This window comes from Odocoileus virginianus, chromosome 23 (genome assembly GCF_023699985.2).
Source record: "Odocoileus virginianus isolate 20LAN1187 ecotype Illinois chromosome 23, Ovbor_1.2, whole genome shotgun sequence".
Lineage (NCBI taxonomy): Eukaryota > Metazoa > Chordata > Mammalia > Artiodactyla > Cervidae > Odocoileus > Odocoileus virginianus.
Window position 1 is genome coordinate 50,891,987 of NC_069696.1, and position 20,811 is coordinate 50,912,797.

At 40.9% G+C, this 20,811-nt stretch overlaps 2 long non-coding RNA genes and 2 other non-coding genes across 6 annotated transcripts in view; 2 read left to right on the forward strand and 2 right to left on the reverse strand.

The window, feature by feature from the left end:
- The first annotated feature begins 28 nt into the window (after positions 1-28).
- On the forward strand, positions 29-11,192 carry LOC110143961 (uncharacterized). The gene is made up of 2 exons (XR_011483060.1): positions 29-217; positions 8,336-11,192. It is a non-coding gene; the product is annotated as an uncharacterized lncRNA (long non-coding RNA).
- A 627-nt stretch (positions 11,193-11,819) lies between these two features.
- LOC139030649 (uncharacterized) overlaps positions 11,820-20,811 on the forward strand; it is a 101,822-nt gene continuing 92,830 nt past the window's right edge. For all 3 annotated transcript variants that reach the window (XR_011483061.1, XR_011483063.1, XR_011483062.1), the window contains exons 1-2: positions 11,820-12,511; positions 14,038-14,233. This is a non-coding gene — a long non-coding RNA (uncharacterized lncRNA). The remainder of the gene's footprint in view (positions 12,512-14,037; positions 14,234-20,811) is intronic.
- On the reverse strand, positions 11,992-12,063 carry TRNAW-CCA (transfer RNA tryptophan (anticodon CCA)). Its single transcript has one exon. It is a non-coding gene; the product is annotated as a tRNA-Trp (tRNA).
- Positions 12,680-12,751, reverse strand: TRNAD-GUC (transfer RNA aspartic acid (anticodon GUC)). The gene has a single exon. It is a non-coding gene; the product is annotated as a tRNA-Asp (tRNA).

A 20,811-nucleotide genomic window follows, 5' to 3' on the forward strand; every position in this document is an offset into this window, starting at 1 on the left:
AGAGGAGCCTCTTCGCCCACGCCCCAAGAAGGCGCGCCGCCATTGGCCCGCGGCCGGAGGAAGCGCGGCGGTGATTGGCGGGACGCCTCGCGCGGGTTCCATTAGCCGCGGCGCCCTGCGAGAGGTGGTGGAAACGCAGTTTAAAAGCCGCTCGGGCGGGAGCCCGTGAGTGTGGCCCGCTTCTGTTTCCTTTTTTCCCCACCCTTCTTAGACGGCGGTAAGGGACAAGTCGCACTGCTTTTTGTGCGCCGTTTCCTCTCCCTCCCCCTGCTGGAGAAGCTGTTGTTTTCTCCGGGGTCAGTTGCCGCTAACGGGTCGAATTTCTGGGCAGCTGCAAGGACCTGGGGGCAGGGCCTGGGTCAATCCCGGGACCCTGGGTCAACGAAGAATAGCCGCGGCCTTTCCTCCCCAAACGCTAGCCCCCTTGAAGGGAAAGGAAAGAAGCGAGGCGTGCTCGTGGACGCTCATCTTCCTCGATTTGATTTACTAGGAGGGAGAGCGGGCCGTTCAATCCCTGTTTGCTTGCGAACGCTTCTTTTGTTCCTGAAATTTAGGAAAAGCCGGACCTCGACTACAGGGCACTTTAACCTGCCGTTGAATTTGTGACGAAATTGTATTGCCAAATACTGCACTTCCCTCTTATCCTAAAGGAGGTTGGGGCATTCCTAAAGAATTTCATTTAGCTGTTTGGGCTCCACTGCATTTTTGTTGAGAGCCGTCTCTGGGTTGGATCCCTCCACCCGTGAGTATCTTAGACCATAACTTAAACCTAAATGCTTAATAATGCAGGGAAATGAAATGATTTAGAAATGCCTTAGTAGGCAGTTTAAGATTACTGAGATAGGTGCATTCTAGATTTTAATCTTAGGGGAAGCCTTGTGATTTTATAATTAGACCGGAAACACTAATCAGAGCCATATTAGGGATCAAAGTTAAAACGTGGTGGAGTCTCAGAAATTTTTTAAAATAAAGATGTCTTCTTGAAAACAAATGCCATTGATAATAAATACATGTGTATCTTACCAGTTTATATATGTTTCAAGAAAGGAAAGGTGACCTTAGAATTAGATTGTCTTAATAATTTCCCAAATTCTGAACTCCAGACTTTGCTTTATAAGCTCGTCTAAAAAGAAAGTTGATCTGATTTCTGCATGGTTAAGTTCCTGTAAATTTAAAGAACCTTCACCAAAAATGTTTCCTATGAATCAAGCCATTTTATATTGTTGAAGTGGAGACATTGTTTCTAACCTAGAGACAATTTTACTAATTATTTTCTAAAAATTTTTAAAAATTTATATATATTTGAGCAATATTAACATCAGGAATGCAAATTCAAAATTGTGTTTTAATTAGCAAGTTGTTTCGAAGATTTTTAGGCTGCATTGTAAAAGTTACCTCAACCCCTACCGCCAGCTTCGCTGAATACAGAAGTGAGTGTTTTACCTTCAGAGGGTTGACTGAGTTGACAGGCAAACGACCATGATTTTGCAGTGACTGGTAACCCCGCAAACGTCGTCAGTGAGTGTGGGATGACCACAGTCTGCGGTGTGTCCTCCCACAGTTCAGTTGTTTCTTTCCGTAGAGTCTTAAGTTAAAATGGGCAGAACAAAAGTCCTGAGCATAATCTCTGCAAGGCCACAATTAATGGGTTTATTCTACCCTACTTAAATTAGCAAATTATCCTGTTAAGTCATTACCTTACTAGTTGAAGGGTTTGGCTCTTGGCCTGACTGTACTTAAACAGTTTTTAAAAGGTAGGTTTTGCTGCTCTAAAAGGGTCGGAGTTACCAGGGCTAGATTTGATCTGAGGACGGTAGATTATAGAAAGATCTCCAGACTCTGACAGCTGCCCTTTGGTCTGAGAATACCTGAGCAGCTAGTGGATCATGACGTGGTTTCTCAGAGGAGGCGGCATCACTGACAAGTGAAAATAAAAATCTACCTAAATTGGATGCAAATACAATGATGGAATCACAGAGCCGTGTGGAAGAGCTATCAGGATGCTACTCTGCTTTTTCTCCATAGGGCCTTTGTACTAGAAAATTTCCAGGCAGTTTAATCCTACCTTTTACCACAAGCCAGAAAAGAAAAAAAATCACCTGTTGAGTCTGAATATTGTCTTATTTTAATTTTTTGATTACTATACAATATTAAATTCAAGTGTACAGCATAGTGATTCTATATTTTTATACATTATGAAATGATCACTGTACAAAGTTGGTAAAATACTTTTTACTATTATGTGTACATTACATCCCCCATGATTTATCTTATAGTTGGAAGTTTGTACCTCTTTATTGCCTTCCCCTCTGGCAACCACCAGTTCTCTATCTGAGAGTCTGTTTCTGTTTTGTTTATTCCTTTGTTTTGTTCTTCAGAGTCCACATAAAAGTGAAATTATATGGTATTTTTTATTTTCTCGAATGTTTCACTTAGCATAATACCTCCCAGGTCTGTCCGTGTTGCTATAAATGGCAAGATTTCATTTTTTTTTTATGGCTAAGTGGTATTCCTGTGAGAGAGAGAGAGAGAGAGTGTGTGTGTGTGTGTGTGTGTGTGTGTGTGTGTGTGTGTGAATGTGTGTCTATATTTATCAATTTATATCACATTTTCTTTATCCATTCATCTCTGGATGGATACTTGGTTTGCTTACATATCTTCAATGTTGTGAATGATGCTGCAATAAACATGGGGTACATTATTTTTTTTATTTTTTATTTTTTGGTGATTTTAATTTTTTTAAGCTTTATTATTTTATTTATTTATTTATTTTAATGTAACATTTTATTTTTTTCTTTTATTTTTTTATTTTTTCTCTTTTTTTTTTTCCATTTATTTTTATTAGTTGGAGGCTAATTACTTTACATCATTGCAGTGGTTTTTGTCATACATTGAAATGAATTAGCCATGGATTTACATGTATTCCCCATCCCGGTCCCCCCTCCCACCTCCCTCTCCACCCGAGCCCTCTGGGTCTTCCCGGTGCACCAGGCCCGAGCACTTGTCTCATGCACCCAACCTGGGCTGGTGATCTGTTTCACCCTAGATAATATACATGTTTCGATGCTGTTCTCTTGAAACATCCCACCCTCGCCTTCTCCCAGAGTCCACAAGTCTGTTCTATACATCTGAGTCTCTTAACATGGGGTACATTAAAAAAATTTTTTTCCCATTATTTTCAGGTAGTGGAATCACTAGATCATATGGTAGTTCTATTTTTAATTTTTTGTGGAACCTGCATACTGTTTCCATGGTGGCTGCATCTGTTTACATTCCTATCAGTAGTGCACGAAGATTCCCTTTAATCACCTCCTTACCAGTACTTTTCTTTTTGATAATAGCAATTTTGAGAGGTTGAGGTATTATCACAAGCTGGAATCAAGATTGCCAGGAGAAATATCAATAACGTCAGATATGCAGATGACACCACCCTTATGGCATAAAGTGAAGAAGAACTAAAGAGCCTCTTGATGAAAGTGCACGAGGAGAGTGAAAAAGTTGGCTTAAAGCTCAACATTCAGAAAACTAAGATCATCGCATCTGGTCCCATCACTTCATGGCAGATGTGGAAACAGTGGCAAACTTAATTTTTCTGGGGTCCAAAATTACTGCAGATGGTGACTGCAGCCATGAAATTAAAAGACTCTTACTTCTTGGAAGGAAAGTTATGACCAACCTAGACAGAATATTAAAAAGCAGAGACATTACTTTGCCAACAAAGGTCTGTCTAGTCAAGGCTGTGGTTTTTCCAGTGGTCATGTATGGATGTGAGAGTTGGACTATAAAGAAAGCTGAGCACAGAAGAATTGATGCTTTTGAACTGTGGTGTTGGAGAAGACTCTTGAGAGTCCCCTGGACTGCAAGGAGATCCAGCCAGTCCATCCTAAAGGAGATCAGTCCTGGGTGTTCATTGGAAGGACTGATGTTGAAGCTGGAGCTCCAATACTTTGGCCACCTGATGTGAAGAGCTGACTCATTGGAAAAGACCCTGATGCTGGGAAAGATTGAGGGGAGGAGGAGAAGGGGACGACAGAGGATGAGATGGTTGGATGGCATCACTGACTTGATGGACATGGGTTTGGGTGGGCTCTGGGAGTTGGTGGTGGACAGGGAGGCCTGGCGTGTTGCGGTTCATGGGGTCACAAAGAGTCGGACATGACTGAGCGACTTAACTGAACTGAACTGAGGTGTTATCTCACTGTGGTTTTCATTTGTATTTCTCTAATGGTTAGTGATGTGTATGTGGTAAGTTACAACTGACTCTTTTGTGACCCCATGGACTGTAGCCCACCAGGCTCCTCTGTCCGTGGAATTTTCCAGGTAAGAATACTGGAGTGGGTTGCCATTTCCTAGTCCAGGGTATCTTCCCGACTCAGGGACCAAACCTGCATCTCTTTCGGCTCCTGTATTGGCAGGAGGATGCTTTACCACCGTGCCACCTGAGAAGCCCGTGATTAGTGATACTGAACACTTTTTCATGTGTATGTTGGCCATCTGTATGTCTTCTGAAAGTTCTTTTCTTAAAAAATTTCTTTATTTTAATTGGAGGCTAATTACAATATTGTAGTAGTTTTTGCCAAACATTGACATGAATCAGCCACAGATGCACATGTGTTCCCCATCCTGAACCCCCCCTCCCACCTCCCTCCCCATCCCATCCCCCAGGGACATCCCAGTGCACCAGCCCTGAGCACCCTGTCTCATGCATCGAACCTGAGAGTTCTTTTAAATAGACACAGTACTTTACCCTATGTTGTGTTAGTCATTCAGTTGTGCCTGACTCCTTGCAACCCCATGGACTGGGGTCCACCAGGCTCCTCTGGCCGTGAAATTCTCCAGGCAAGCATACTGCAGTGGGTTGCCATTTCCTTCTCCATCTATACCCTGTAGGCCAACATTAGAGATATAATTCAGAAAGAACTGCATTCTAGGTACCTGAAATCAATGTTCTCTGAGCGAAACATAATTTTCATTCCCTTTCATTATCTCTCCTTTTCTTATCCCTGGGTACTATCAACAGGAGGTTACTTGCATATTCTACATTTCTTAAGAGATGTGGTTGATATAAGATGTGAAGACAGTGAGATTTCCTTTCTACATCATCCCCAAAACTGTGAGTTATCAAATTCAGACTTGGAATTACCTTGATGTATCCAGGTACATCCCCAGCACTACTGTTTTTAGTGACTAAGGTAACTTTGCTTTTAACTCTGCTGTAGAGCTCTGAAGTAAAGTACTATCAATAGGTTATTTATTTATTTTTCTCATACTCTGTGTACCTTAAGGCCAAGAGGTTGGGCTACAGAGTTGGCCCCCTTTGTTCCTAATTACTTGTTACAAACTATTTCTCCTCTGTCCTCTTTCAAAAACATTTGACATCATCTGGCCAAATACCCCTTTATCATCTTTACAGCTATAACTTATCAGCCCCTTGGCCACTCTCCCTCAAAAATTAGACCGTTGCTCCTTGCTATAGCTTTTGTCTGCATTCTGTGTGAATTTGGAGAAGGAAACAGCAACCCACTCCAGTATTCTTGCCTAGAGAATCCAGTGGACGGAAGAGCCTGGTGGGCTGTTGTCCATACGGTCGCACAGAGTTGGACAGGACTGAAGCAACCTAGCATGTATGCATGCATTGGAGAAGGAAATGGCAACCCACTCCAGTGTTCTTGCCTGGAGAATCCCAGGGACAGGGGAGCCTGGTGGGCTGCCATCTGTGGGGTCGCACAGAGTTGGACACGGCTGAAGCGACTTAGCAGCAGCAGCAGCTGTGTGAATTCAACATGACCCATGTAAAACCAACACTGAGCCTCTTAGGTCTTTGACCTCTTCATCTCCAACAACTTGTTCCTCCACTCCAGTGGTACGACTCTGAACCCTGTCATCAATAACTGTTTACCTTATAAATCTCAATTTCAAGCATCCCAGTGGTCAATAAGTAGCCTCTTTTACTCAGCTTGTTTGTCATATTCTCGCTGACCTCCAATTCATTAACTCCAATACTTAAAGCCAGCAAATTTGGAAAACTTAGTAGTGGCCACAGGACTGGAAAAGGTCAGTTTTCATTCCAATCCCAAAGAAAGGCAATGCCAAAGAATGCTCAAACTACCGCACAATTGCACTCATCTCACACACTAGTAAAGTAATGCTTAAAATTCTCCAAGCCAGGCTTCAGCAATACGTGAACCATGAACTTCCAGATGTTCAAGCTGGTTTTAGAAAAAGCAGAAGAACCAGAGATCAAATTGCCAACATCTGATGGATCATCGAAAAAGCAAGAGAGTTCCAGAAAAACATCTATTTCTGCTTTATTGACTATGCCAAAGCCTTTGACTGTGTGTATCACCATAAACTGTGGAAAATTCTTAAACAGATAGGCCTACCAGACCACCTGATTTGCCTCTTGAGAAACCTATATGCAGGTCAGGAAGCAACAGTTAGAACTGGACATGGAACAACAGACTGGTTCCAAACAGGAAAAGGAGTACATCAAGGCTGTATATTGTCACCCTGCTTGTTTGACTTATATGCAGAGTACATCATGAGAAACGCTGGGCTGGAGGAAGCACAAGCTGTAATCAAGATTGTCGGGAGAAATATCAATAACCTCAGATATGCAGATGACACCACCCTTATGGCAGAAAGTGAAGAAGAACTAAAGAGCCTCTTGATGAAAGTGCACGAGGAGAGTGAAAAAGTTGGCTTAAAGCTCAACATTCAGAAAACTAAGATCATCGCATCTGGTCCCATCACTTCATGGCAGATGTGGAAACAGTGGCAAACAATTCTTCTGGGGTCCAAAATTACTGCAGATGGTGACTGCAGCCATGAAATTAAAAGACTCGTCTTGGAAGGAAAGTTATGACCAACCTAGACAGAATGTTAAAAAGCAGAGACATTACTTTGCCAACAAAGGTCTGTCTAGTCAAGGCTGTGGTTTTTCCAGTGGTCATGTATGGATGTGAGAGTTGGACTATAAAGAAAGCTGAGCACAGAAGAATTGATGCTTTTGAACTGTGGTGTTGGAGAAGACTCTTGAGAGTCCCCTGGACTGCAAGGAGATCCAGCCAGTCCATCCTAAAGGAGATCAGTCCTGGGTGTTCATTGGAAGGACTGATGCTGAAGCTGGAGCTCCAATACTTTGGCCACCTGATGTGAAGAGCTGACTCATTGGAAAAGACCCTGATGCTGGGAGGGATAGGGGGCAGGAGGAGGAGGGGACGACAGAGGATGAGATGGTTGGATGGCATCACTGACTCGATGGACATGGGTTTGGGTGGACTCTGGGAGTTGGTGGTGGACAGGGAGGCCTGGCGTGTTGTGGTTCATGGGGTCTCAAAGAGTTGGACATGACTGAATGACTGAACTGAACTGAATACTTAAAAAAAATCTATTTTTCCTGCTTCTTCCATCATTTAATCATTCCAACTCAACTGATTTAGATTCCCTTTTCAGTCCTTACAATCACTCTTTTGCAAACATTTTCAACTCTCTCAGTCCAGTGTCTCTTTCTTGCTTGGAGGAACTTGGAGCCTTGCTTGGACTGAACCTTGTTGGAACAGACTTTCTCATTGCTTGCACCCAAGATTGCTGAAAAAAAAAATCATACACCAACTGGTTTTAATTAATGGCCTCTGACCTCACAGGAGCACTTGACACTCTCTGGGTTAACCATTCATACTTTCACCTCTCTCCTCAAATTAGTCACATCCCTTCCTCCAACCTGTCCCCATTTTCAGCTGATGACCTTGCCTCATAATTGAGAACATAGAATCCATCTGTGGGGAATGCCTCAATTTCAGACAGTCAAGTCTGCACACATTTTCTCTTGGATCTTTCTTGTTTAAATTGAAGTGGTGTCCTATCAGAGTTAATTCTACCGGTTGTACTGTGGGTCTCAGCCTTCTCTCCTCAAGGACTTGATGCTTTCAGTCATCTCCTGTGAAATTTCTGAATTTAAAAAAGAGACTCATTTTTTATTTTGTGTAACATTCATCCAATATAAAAAATTTCTAAGTTATCTTTTGTGTCAAAACAGGTAGTAGGTTTAAAAAAGTGGTTTTTTTTTTTTTTTTTTTTTAATGTTACAGCTCTGATACCCAAAGCTTTGGGAAACAATGGGAAGATATTTCTATGTGAAGCCACAGACTTAAAATGATGCAATTACTTTGTCAGAAAACTCTTACAAATTTTTTTTCTAAAACAATTGGAAACACTTCATTTCCCTTTCTAGAGTTCTCAATGTTATTAACATACAGGTGGCTTTTTTATTTTTCTTTTTATTTATTTTTTCTTTTTTTCTTTTTTTTATTTTTCATTATCCTGTTTTGTATAGGACTTGGCTGTGAATTTAAGGATGTCACCTCAGAGCAGATAATGAAATACTACGTGACAGTTATCTAAGAATATGAGAGAATGTTTACAACACAGCTGTAAGTAAAATACGAAAAGAAAAAGAGACTCATATTAGAGTAAGATCTCAGTTTTATGAAGAACTGAGATCTGAGATGTCTATGGATATGTGTATATTTAAATGAACTAAATGAGTATAGACCAGAATGTTTATAGTAGTTTCCTCCAGGAGATGGGAACAGATGATTTTCCTTATGTTTTTCTCTATTTTTACAGTGAACACATATGATTTCATAGTAACTACTTTTCTACTTTGTAATCATAACTACTTATGATTTATAAGCATAACTACTTTGAATTAGTGTGAGAAATTGGGAAATCACTTGTCTCATCAGAATTCACAACCTGTTTTTTAGTTTTCATTTCCAAAGGCTCCATTTTATCAGTTCCTCCAGAGTACATCAGTCCTAAGTAACTGATTAAAAGCAATTCAAAACCGAAAGCTATCTTATTAAATGGGTGAAACAAATGCTCAGAGAATTCTGTACTAGGGGATAAATCCACTTGTAAGAATACATGATAGACTTGGAAAAGTTGTTAGTGAAATAGAACAAAATCACAGAGCCATTAAGTGTCAGAATTTGAGAATTCAAACATCAATTTGTGTATTCCAGATCCTCTTTCCTTATATCATTCCTATATAATGATTGTAGAAGTTTAAATGATGTGTTGGATTTTGGGTTATTTCACAGTGACATCAAGTCAGTAAAACGGGCCATTGTGAAAGTGTGCAAATGTTCAGCGTTGGGAAAGAAGCTAAAACCTGTGAAGTGACCATTTTAGAGTTATAGAACTGTTAATAACGACATAAATATTAATGAAGAGGTTGCCAAAGTGTTGGACACGACTTAGCAACTAAACAGCGATATAAATTAATGAACTTTACAATATTGAAGACACTTTTATGTATTTTACTTTTATTTAAAATTTTTGTTTTGTTTTTGGCTGTGCTGGTTGTTGTTGCTTGGGCTGCTCTCTAGTTGCAGTGCACAGGCTTCGTTGTGGTGGCATCTTTGTTGCAGAGCACGTGTTCTAGGGTGTGTGGGCATCAGCATCTGTGGCATGTGGGCTCAATAGTTGTGGTTTCCTGGATCTAGGGCAAAAAGGCTCAGTAGTTGTGGCCACAGGCTTAATTGCTCCTTGGCAGGTAGGACATTTCCTGGATAAGGGATCAAACCCACATCTTCTGCCTTGAGAGGCAGGTTCTTTACCACTGAGCCACCAAGGAAGCCCTGTGTATTTTATCTTATGTGACTCTCTTAACAACTCTTTGAGGTAAGTGGGGCCTCAGTCCAGCCTTGCTCTTTAGGCCCGTGATTCTCATATTTTAGCTTGCATCAGAATCACCTGGAAGGCCTGGTTAAAACTCAGGTTGGTAGGCCCACCCACATTTTGTGAGTCTGTGAGTCTGGAGTGGGGCCTGAAATTTTACATTTTTAACTTGTTCCAGGATGCTGGACCAGCAACAGCAGTTCTAGGCCATTTTTCACGTTCTTTGTAAAGCCATAGCTGACCTTGTCACATTCTTAAATAATAGCTCTGCATTGCCTGCAGAATAAAATCTAAATTAATTAGAATGGCACAAAATGTCCTGGGTGATCTGACTCCTGTTTATCTTTACAGCTTTACTTCTCTCTTCCTCTCCAGCAATAATGAATAACTATTAATAGTAGTTCTCCAAAGAAGTTGTATTAGTTTGCTGGGACTGCCAAATAAAATGATTTACAAGGTAATACAAACTGCTCTGTCTGCCTCACAATAGTATGATTTATACAAATGAGATACCATTCGTAGTCCCAGCTGTCTTATTATGCTGCATATGCAAAGTTGCCAGGGGGAAAAAAGACCATTACTTCCATTATGGGCTGAATTGTGTACCCTGATTTCATTCATATATTGAAGCCCTAATCCTTTGGTACTTCAAACTGTGGCTGTATTTCCAAAGTAAGGCCTTTTAGGAGGTGATTGAGTTAAAATGAAGCCATGAGTGGGCCCTAGTTCGATCTGATTGGTGTCCTGTAAGAGGAAGCTTGGACACAGAGATACTAGGGATGTATGCGCACACAGGACAGACCATGTGAAGACAGCAGGAAAGTGGCCATCTGTGAGCCCAGGACGGGCTTCAGCAGAAACCAGCTGTGCTTCCACTCTGATCTTGGACTTCTAGCCTTCGAACTGTCAGAAAATAAAGTTCTGTTGTTTCAAAACTACCCAGTCTGCGATATTTTGCTGTGGCAGCCCTAGGAAGCTCAACTTTTATAGTTGGAAGACGTCAGATGCCAGGGGTATTAAGTGACATGCTTGACTCATAGAAGGCATTCACCTGTGTCCACTGGATGAATAAATGCCTTAAAGTCACATAGAAGCTTTCATTATTTTTCAAGATCTTCCTTTATGAAGACTTTCTGAACTACCTAATGTCTGTATTTTAGCACTATCACACCACTCTGTTCATGCCACTCACGCCAATATATTACGGTGTTTGGTTACTTAACGTATCTTTTTTCCGCTGCTCAAAAAAATTCCACTTTTACTGGGTGTAACCTTTTCCTCAGTGTTCATCGCAGTATCAGTGGTCCATAAACATCTGTTGAAATGTGTGCTCTAATCTCAATCCAAACAAAAAAAGAAAGCAAAGACCCACGCAAAAACATGATGTCCAATGCTAGCATAGGCTGAAATGTAAGAAATTAGTATTTGCCATGTTCAAAATACTGAGCAAGAAAACTCAGGGACTTGCATGGAATATACCCAATTAAAAAAAACCCCAAAACTAATAATTTCTCATAGCCTTGCCATTCACTTTTTGTACAACAAATATTTGACACATGCCTTTCAGGCACTATTCAGTACTGAGTCCTGGAACTTACAAAGGTGGATGAGTAAGCTTTGCTTCCTGCTGTGAGATTAATAGTTGAAAGTGGTACCTAATTTATTACTACTTGCATTAGCCGGTGAAAAGATGAAAGATGCATTGGTATCACTTAGGGCCAAGGGCTTCTAGGAAGTTTTTTCAACAGTTTGTTTCAACCTTTAAGATAGTGAAGAGTGGGATCTGGAGTTATCACCAGGTTCAGGGTCTTGGCTCAGTCACTATTCTGTGTGCCACAGTTTCACCTGTGAGAGTGTACAACGTGCACATGTTGGTGTAAACAATTAGACAGTGTTAGAAATTGTACCTTGTTGGACTTGCTTTCCAAAGGCAAACAGGTCTAAAATTGTTTTTGGAAAACACAGCTTGTATGGTTTATGTATTGTACGTTCCGTTACGGACCACCATTAGCTAATATGCTCACTAATGCACAACAGCAATAGCCACATCTCTATGCATTATGCATGTTCAATGATAGAATTCACAAGGCCAAACCATAGAAAAAAAGACCACCTCTAAGGTGATCCTTGTCTTTAGGCAGACTAAGGTGATCTTTGTCTTTTTGCAGACTGAGGATTATTGGGATAACATTTGAACAAGGAAGATTTAATCCTGCAATCAAAGGCAGTTCCAGAAAATGGCGGGAACACATCTAACTTGAATACATCTAGTTCATAGAAACCAGAAGGCCTAAAAGTAAAAGCCCATGACCCCGACGTGATTCGAACACGCAGCCTTCTGATCTGGAGTCAGACGCGCTACCGTTGCGCCACGAGGTCCTGCTGGGCTGTTGCTCGCGCAGTTTCTTAGGACTCCGATAAAATGGCGTCTCTTCCGGGAGTGCTTCGCCTTTCCTTCCATTCTCTCCTTGGTTCTCCATCGGAGACTGATTCCTTTAGCTGCAAGATTTTCCTCATAGCTAGCCCTCTACCTAGGCTAGGATGGGATTAAAAGACGCGGGAGAATGGAGTTTCTCGTTTTGTTGAGTCTCCGGGGTCAAAGGAAACCGGTCCTTCCTCTCTTCTGTGAGCGGTTTCCGTTCCAACCCGCCCACTTAAGGGCGGAGCCTCGGCCCCCTCTCCTGCTTCCGTAGGCCGAGTTCGTGACCTCCATTTGGAATTTGGCGGGGCGCTACTGCGCAGGCGTTGCCAGCTAGCGTCAGCTTGTTGCTGGAAGCGAGCAGCGGGGATCCTCCAAAACGTTTTCTTCTTAATCCTTCTGAAAACGGTATAAAGCGTTTACCCTCAGAGTTGGCTTTACTTCACGGTGAGCTTAAAAGTTATCATTTTGAAAAGACGCATTTACAGAAAATAACAGCATGTTGTATTTGTTAGCTGTGTCGGACAGATGAAATATGCAAAATATTTGTGTGGTTAGTAAAAGAAAGATATCAACCTCCCCGTCGGGGAATTGAACCCCGGTCTCCCGCGTGACAGGCGGGGATACTAACCACTATACTAACGAGGAGCTGTTGTTTAAGTCCCTCACAAGTTTTCCTTTAAGATTTCTCTCGCTTCTGCCAGCTACCTCCAAATGTGAAAACCCCAACACTTGCTGCTCACATCTGTTCTGGGCGCCTTGGACTCTTAGTGAAAAGAATAAATGATTTAGAATAAATGAAACAAAATGAGCCTCAAGTTTTAGTGATGGTGAATTGTTGAACATAGTTTGCCGGAATTTATATGCTTTCCAGGTGATTTAGGTTTCTGGTGGGAGATTTTTTTTTTTGATAGTTTTATTTTTTTAGTCATCAAGAATACGTGAGTTGAAGCAGAGGGTCTTTTTTTTTTTTTTTAATTTTAACTTTATTGGCGTATAGTTTATTTATAATGTTGTTTTAGGAAGCAGAGCTTTACTTCCACAAATTTACATTTTCTTTCTTTAGTCGAAGTTCAAGAATATCATATGGTTGCCAGATGTCCTGGGCAGTCAGAGTTGTTCTGTGGTCCAGTGCCTGTTCAAACAGTTTGTAAACTTTTGAGACACAAAAGGACTCACGTAGGCCAAAGGAAATTGTATTCGCTGATTTTTCTTGTATTTAGGTCTTTTTCCTGAGGCATCTACAGTTTAATCGGAAATGACAAATACTTAAATGGTTAAATAATAATATATTTAAATAGTTAAAAAACAAGGATGTGCCATTGATTAAACATAGGGCTAGGAAAATACTCTGACATTAATTTGTATTATCCTGAGCCTTTTCTTAAACAGGACCAACCCTGTTCTCAGGAGAATCAAGAGGGCTTCACCTACAAACTTCTGATGATAACTCTAAATAGGCGAATATATAGTTACAAACCGACATGATTAAAAGTTTTTATTATAGAACTTAAATTTACGTCTCTTAAGACACATTCCTTGTACTATGAATTAGTATATTTTTATGGAGCACAAGTTGCATGATGTTTTCCATCTGATGAAAGTGATTTTTGATTTAAACACATTTTTTAAAAATGACAATTTCTGGAACCTGTTTTGGCACTTTTTTCTTTTTTTCACTCTTAAATACACCCAGAGCTTCAATAAAACTCATTGTCCCCGGGCCTCCTCCTACTTCTGACCCTCCAATAACTCCTGCGAAGTCCAAAGGGACTATGATAACTGTGATGATCTCCTTTTCCGGTTAATATGGAAGGGACTTGCCTCAGATCTCTCAGTTGGAGGGCCGCAGGGCAATGGGAAACCAGGTCTCCAGAACTGTTTGCACCGGGTTCCACACTGTTGAAGAAGAGCCTTAATCTTTGTCCTTTCAGAAAAGACACCATCCTCTCCATCTCAGCTAAAGCTATGCCAGGAGCCACCCATGTGTTGTACCGCTCCTCTCTCATCCTGCCCAGGGACAGGAAGAAGCAGCCTGAGTCAGCAGAGATCATGGAGCAGAGAACTCAACACCTGCTGTCCACCTTCCTCAAATGGAGAGGAGGAGAGAGGATAACTAACCCGAACAGGGTAAGGGAGCCAGAGATTTCTCAGTGTCAGCACTGGGAGAAAGTAAAGGTTAAAATCGGCCTGGCAGTACAGAGCGCACAGAGCTCTCGTTGGAGGTAAACAGTGTGATGGCAATTGATGTTACTGAAAGTTTTGAATATTGCTTTCCTAAACTGTTTGGATAGCTTGCAAAACTATTCACATTTATTTTATCTTCCCAACAAGCCCCGTGAGGTCACAGGGCGAGTGTTTTATTCCACTAAGAGAATCTTGTATACAGGCAGGAAGTGGTGAGAGGCCAGGAATCACTCAAACCTTGACTGCAAATCTTGTGCAGTTTTTACCCTGCTGCACAGTTCCACGTATATGTATATTAACAAAGAAATATGAGTCACGGAGAGAAAAGCTATCACTTTGTATGTCACAGTTATTCCTATACTAATATTTACTAATCTCTATTACTCAGCAGACACCACAGTTATTCATTCAGGATTGAACCTTCAGTATCCCTGACATTGCTTTAGATGCACAGGGTTTCAATTAATAAGAACAGGTTTGTTCTTGTGGAACTTATATTCTAACAGAAGGAGGACAGATCAAAAACGATGATGATCATAAATAAATACGTTGTATGGTGACAGGAGTGAAAATAGAAAATAATGGCACTGTAAATGGGTTTGGAGAGTGGCAAGTTAAATAGAATGGCCAAAGTAAGCCTCATTTTAAGAAGGTAACCTTTGAACGGACTTGAGGGAAGTAAGAGGTGTAGTTACATAACTATCTGGGAAGCCTGTGGGACCTTAAAGTTCATTGTAGACTTTGGCTTTTGTTCTGAGAAATAGGGAGCTATTATGGGGCTTTGAACAGAGAAATGACATGGCCTGGTTTATGTTTTATTTTTTAACTTATTTAATTTTAAAAAGTTATATTTACTTGATTGCACCAGGTCTTAATTATGGCACATGGGATATTGGCTACTTGCAGTATGCAGGATCTAGTTCCCTGGTCAGGGATTGAACCTGGACCCCTGCGCTGGGAACACAGAATCTTAGCCACTAGACCACCAGGGGAATTTCCAGTTCATGTTTTAAAGTGTTCTTAGCTCCTCAGTTGTGAGTAGACAGTCATGGACAAGAGAAGCAGCAAGGAGACAAAGAGGTCTATTGCAGTAATGATAGTGGTTCAGGCTGGGGTGGGAGTGGTCGAGAATGTGAAAGGAGCTGATATAATTTGAAGGTAGAGCCAATAGAATCTCCTGGTAAAGTTACTGTGACGTGTGAGAGTGAAAGAGGAATCAAAGATACTTGTAAAATTTATGGCCTGATGGAAGAATAGAGTTACCGTCACCTGAAGTCAAGAAGAATAACACTCAACTTCAGAGCACACTATCCATATGGAGCGTCCAATGTCAGGAGCACAGCTGGTAATAAGGCAGGCCATCATTCCCTTGGACACTCTGTGGCCATCATTCCTTGAATTCTGCAACATGGCAACTCTGTCAGTGGAGTGGTATTTTGGGGGATAAGAAGCATTTTAATTTGGGATGTGTTAAGACTGAGACATACAGAATATAGTCAAATGTAATAGTTGAATATTCGTTGTACCGGTCATTGTACCAGCACAGTGTGGAGGGGCAGGAGATATGGTGATGAACAAAGACAGACTCTGACCTCACGGAGCTTCCATTTTAATAGTGGAGACACAGAATAACTACAATAACAACAAAAATGTAAAATTATAACTGTGACAGTGTTTAAGAAGAAGATGCAGAAGAAAGAGCTTTCTTGGTAGGTGGAACTGGATGTACAAAGGTTATAGGAACTCAGGAAATGTGGTGAGCATAGGGGCTGAAAGAAGGCTGACGTGACCAGGGAGCATGAGGAAGGTCACAGAAGAGACAAGGCTGAAAGGCCAGTGGGAGTGAGACAAAGTCTCTTAGGCTGTGTTGAGAACTTTGGCCTCTGATTCATTCAGTTCAGTTCAGTTCCGTTGCTCAGTTGTGTCCAACTCTTTGCGACCCCATGGACTGCAGCACTCCAGGCTTCCCTGGCCATCACCAACTCTTGAAACCTACTCAAACTCATGTCCATTGCGTCGGTGATGTCATCCAACCATCTCATCCTCTGTTCTACCCTTCTCCTCCCACCTTAAATCTTTCCCAGCATTGGGGTCTTTCCAAATGAGTCAGTTCTTCCCATCAGGTGGCGAAAGTATTGGAGTTTCAGCCTCAGCATCAGTCCTTCTAAGTGAGTATTCAGGACTGATTTCCCTTAGGATGGACTGGATTGATCACCTTGCAGTCCAAGGGACTCTCAAGAGTCTTCTCCAACACCACAGTTCAAAAGCATCAATTCTTTGGCACTCAGCTTTCTTTACAGTCCAACTCTCACATCCATACATGGCTACTGGAAAAACCATAGCTTTGACTAGTTGGATTTTTGTTGACAAAGTAATGTCTCTGCTTTTTAATATGTTGTCTAGGTTGGTCATAGCTTTTCTTCCAGGGAGTAAGTGTCTTTTAATTTCATGGCTACAGTCACCATCTGCAGTGATTTTGGAGCCCGAAAAAATAAAGTCAGCCATTGTTTCCACTGTTTCCCCATCTACTTGCCATGAAGTGATGGGACCAGATGCCATGATCTTAGTTTTCTGAATGTTCAATTTTAAGCCAACTTTTTCACTCTCCTCTTTCACTTTCATCAAGAGGCTCTTTAGTTCTTCTTCACTTTCTGCCACAAGGGTGGTGTCATCTGCATATCTGAGGTTATTGATATTTCTCCTGGCAATCTTGATTCCAGCTTGTGCTTCATCCAGCCCAGCATTTCTCATGATGTGCTCTGCATAAAAGTTAAATAAGCAGGGTGGCGATATACAGCCTCGATGTACTCCTTTTCCTATTTGGAACCAGTCTGGTGTTCCATGTCCAGTTCTAACTGTTACTTCTTGACCTGCGTACAGATTTCTCAGGAGGCAGGTAAGGTGGTCTGGTATTCCCATCTCTTGAACAATTTTCCACAGTTTATTGTGATCCATACATTCAAAGGCCTTGGGTAGTCAATAAAACAAAAGTAGATGTTTTTCTGATTCATTATTATTTATTTATTATTTTTAGGATTTATTGAGGTATAATTTATAAACAGAACAATTCATTTTTTATGCATACCATTCTATGAATTTTCACTACAATCAAGTTATGGGCTATTTCAATCACTTTCATCAGAAAGTCACCTTATGGCCCTTTACAGTCAGTCCTCTGTCTCCAGTCCCAGGCAACACTGATCAGATTTTCATTTCTACAGAATGTCATATTAATGGAACTGTGCAGTTTGTAGCCTTTTGAATATAGTTTCTTTCACTTAGCATTGTGCTTTTGAGAGTCATCTATGCTGTGTGTATCAATAGTTTTTTTAAATTGATGATTAGTGTTATATTGTATGGATGTTTGTTTATACACTCACTAGTTAATGGACGTTTGCCTTTTTTCTAGTTTTTTTACTATTATCAAAATAGCTATTACAAACATTAGTGTACAGGTTTTTGTGTGGACATGCATATTCATTTCCCTTGGGTCGATACCTAGATGGGACTGCTGGGTCTTAGGGTTTTACCTTCACAAGAAACTACCAAACTGTTTTCCTAAGTGGCAGTAACATTTTGCATTTCTGTCAACAATATATGAGAGTTCTTATTGTCTCATATCTTTGCCAGCACTTGCTATTATATTTTTTATTTGAGCCTTTCTAATAGACATGTTCCTGGAGAAGGAAATGGCAACCCACTCCAGTATTCTTGCCTGGAGAATCCCGTGGACAGAGGAACCTGCCAGGCTACAGTCCATGGGGTCACAAAGAGTCAGATACAACTGAGTGACTAACAACAACAGCAACAATAAATGTGTAGTGGGATCTCACTGTAGTTTATTTTTTTTGTGATGCCTATGTTAATTTTTTTTAATTGAAGTATAGTTGATTTGCAATGTTGTATTAGTTTTTGGTATCCAGCAAAGTAATTCAGTTATACATATATATACACATATATCTATTTTCTTTTTCACATTCTTTTCCATTATGTTAATACAGGATATTGAATGTTGTTCTTTGTGCTATACAATAGGACCTTGTTGTTTATCCATTCTATATATAATAGTTTGCATTTGCTAGACTCAAGTTCCTAATGCAACCCTCCCCCACTCTCTGTTCACTATAGTTTTCATGTGCCTTTCCCTCGTAATTAATGGTGCTGAGCATATTTTCATGGATTTATTTAGGTATCCAAGTCTTTGGCCATTTGAGAATTGGCTTCTTTTCTTATTATTGGATTGTTGAAAGCTTTTGTACATTCTGATCACTAGTATTTTATCAGATATATCTGATCTATGTCTCGGGAAATAGCGACATATATGTGTGAAATATGTGCGTCAGTGTCGTGTATTTTTATGCTCTTTAATAACTTTTTTTTCATGGCATGCATGGCCTGGTTTCTCATGTCTCTTCCCTTTTTTCTCTGTCATGCTCACTTCCTCAGCCCAGCCTTTGGGCACAATGTAAATAAGAACTCGGGCCAACTCACTGCTCAGCCCTCCTTCTTCCCTCCCCTCCTTCCCACAGTTAAGAAGAGTCTAAATTGCTTCTGAGCAGCTTCTGGATTCCATAATTGTTCATTCACAGAAACATTATTTTTTATCTATTAAATCACTGAACTTCCCATGCAAATATGAGAATTAACCCTCCCTAAACATTAAAATTCAAAGTTAAATGTTTATGGTTTGGGTCTAGAAAACAGACCTAGATGGGTACATGTTTAGATTATTAAGGAGGAAAAAAAGCATACTTCACTTTTCCCTGGCCTGTTTTATTTAACCAATAATCCAAAGTTAAAACTGAGAGACAAAAGCATGCCCCCTGTAGTTCAATCAGCCTTTTCTTTCTCATTAAAAACACACCCATGGGGATGTCCCTGATGGTTCAGTGACTAAGACTCTCCAGTCCCAGGGTTTGATCCCTGGTTGGGGAACTAAGATCCCACAGGTCTCAACATGAGTTTGCATGCTGCAACTAAGATGCAGCACAGTGAAATAAATAAAAATATGTATTAAAGAGGCATAACCAACACTTACTGCCTTATTCTTTGTGCCAGGCATTGAGCTAGGCATTGGGGACACGATATGGATAAGATTCACATCCTACCTTGAGGAACTCAGATCATGTGGGAGGTGGACCCTTTGGCTGATAGTATAATACAGTTTGTTGAGTGCTATGGTGGAGGCATAGTCCAGGCTCACTGAGAACCTGGTAAGTGTTCAGTTCAGTTCAGTTCAGTCGCTCAGTCACGTCCGACTCTGCGACCCCATGGACTGCAGCACACCAGGCCTCCCTGTCCATTACCAACTCCCAGAGTTTACTCAAACTCATGTCCATTGAGTCGGTGATGCCATCCAACCATCTCATCCTCTGTCCTACCCTTCTCCTCTCACCTTCAATCTTTCCCAGCATCAGGGTCTTTTCCAATGAGTCAGCTCTTTGCATCAGGTGGGCAGAGTACTGGAGTTTCAGCTTCAGCATCAGTCCTTCCAATGAACATTCAGGACTGATTTCCTTTGAGATGGACTGGTTGGATCTCCTTGCAGTCCAACAGACTCTTAAGAGTTTCTCCAACACCACAGTTCAAAAGCATCACTTCTTTGGCACTCAGCTTTCTTTATAGTCCAACTCTTACATCCACACATGACTACTGGAAAAACCATAGCCTTGACTAGATGACCTTTGTTGGCAAAGTAATGTCTCTGCTTTTTAATATGCTGTCTAGGTTGGTCATAGCTTTCCTTCCAAGGAGTGTCTTTTTATTTCATGGCTGCAGTTACCATCTGCAGTGAGTTTGGGGGCCCCCAAAAATAAAGTTTGCCACTGTTTCCACTGTTTCTCCATCTATTTGCCATGAAGTGATGGGACTGGATGCCATGATCTTTGTTTTCTGAATGTTCAATTTTAAGCCAACTTTTGCACTCTCCTCTTTCATTTTCATCAAGAGGCTCTTTAGTAGTTCTTCACTTTCTGCCATAAGGGTGGTGTCATCTGCATATCTGAGGTTACTGATATTTCTCCCAGCAATCTTGATTCCAGCTTGTGCTTCATCCATCCCAGTGTTTCTCATGATGTTCTCTGCATATAAGTTAAATAAGCAGGGTGACAATATACAGCCTTGATGTATTCCTTTTCCTATTTGGAACCAGTCTGTTGTTCCATGTCCAGTTCTAACTGTTGCTTCCTCACCTGCATATAGATTTCTCAGGAGGCAGGTAAGGTGGTCTGGTATTCCCATCTTTTTTAGAATTTTCCACAGTTTATTGTTATCCACACAGTCAAAGGCTTTGGCATAGTCAAAAAAGCAGAAATAGATGTTTTTCTGGAACTCTCTTGCTTTTTCGATGATCCAACGGATGTTGGCATTTTGATTTCTGGTTTCTCTGCCTTTTCTAAAACCAGCTTGAATATCTGGAAGTTCTCAGTTCACATACTATTAAAGCCTGGCTTGGAGGATTTTGAGCATTACTTTACTAGCGTGTGAGATGAGTACAATTGTGCAGTAGTTTGAGCATTCTT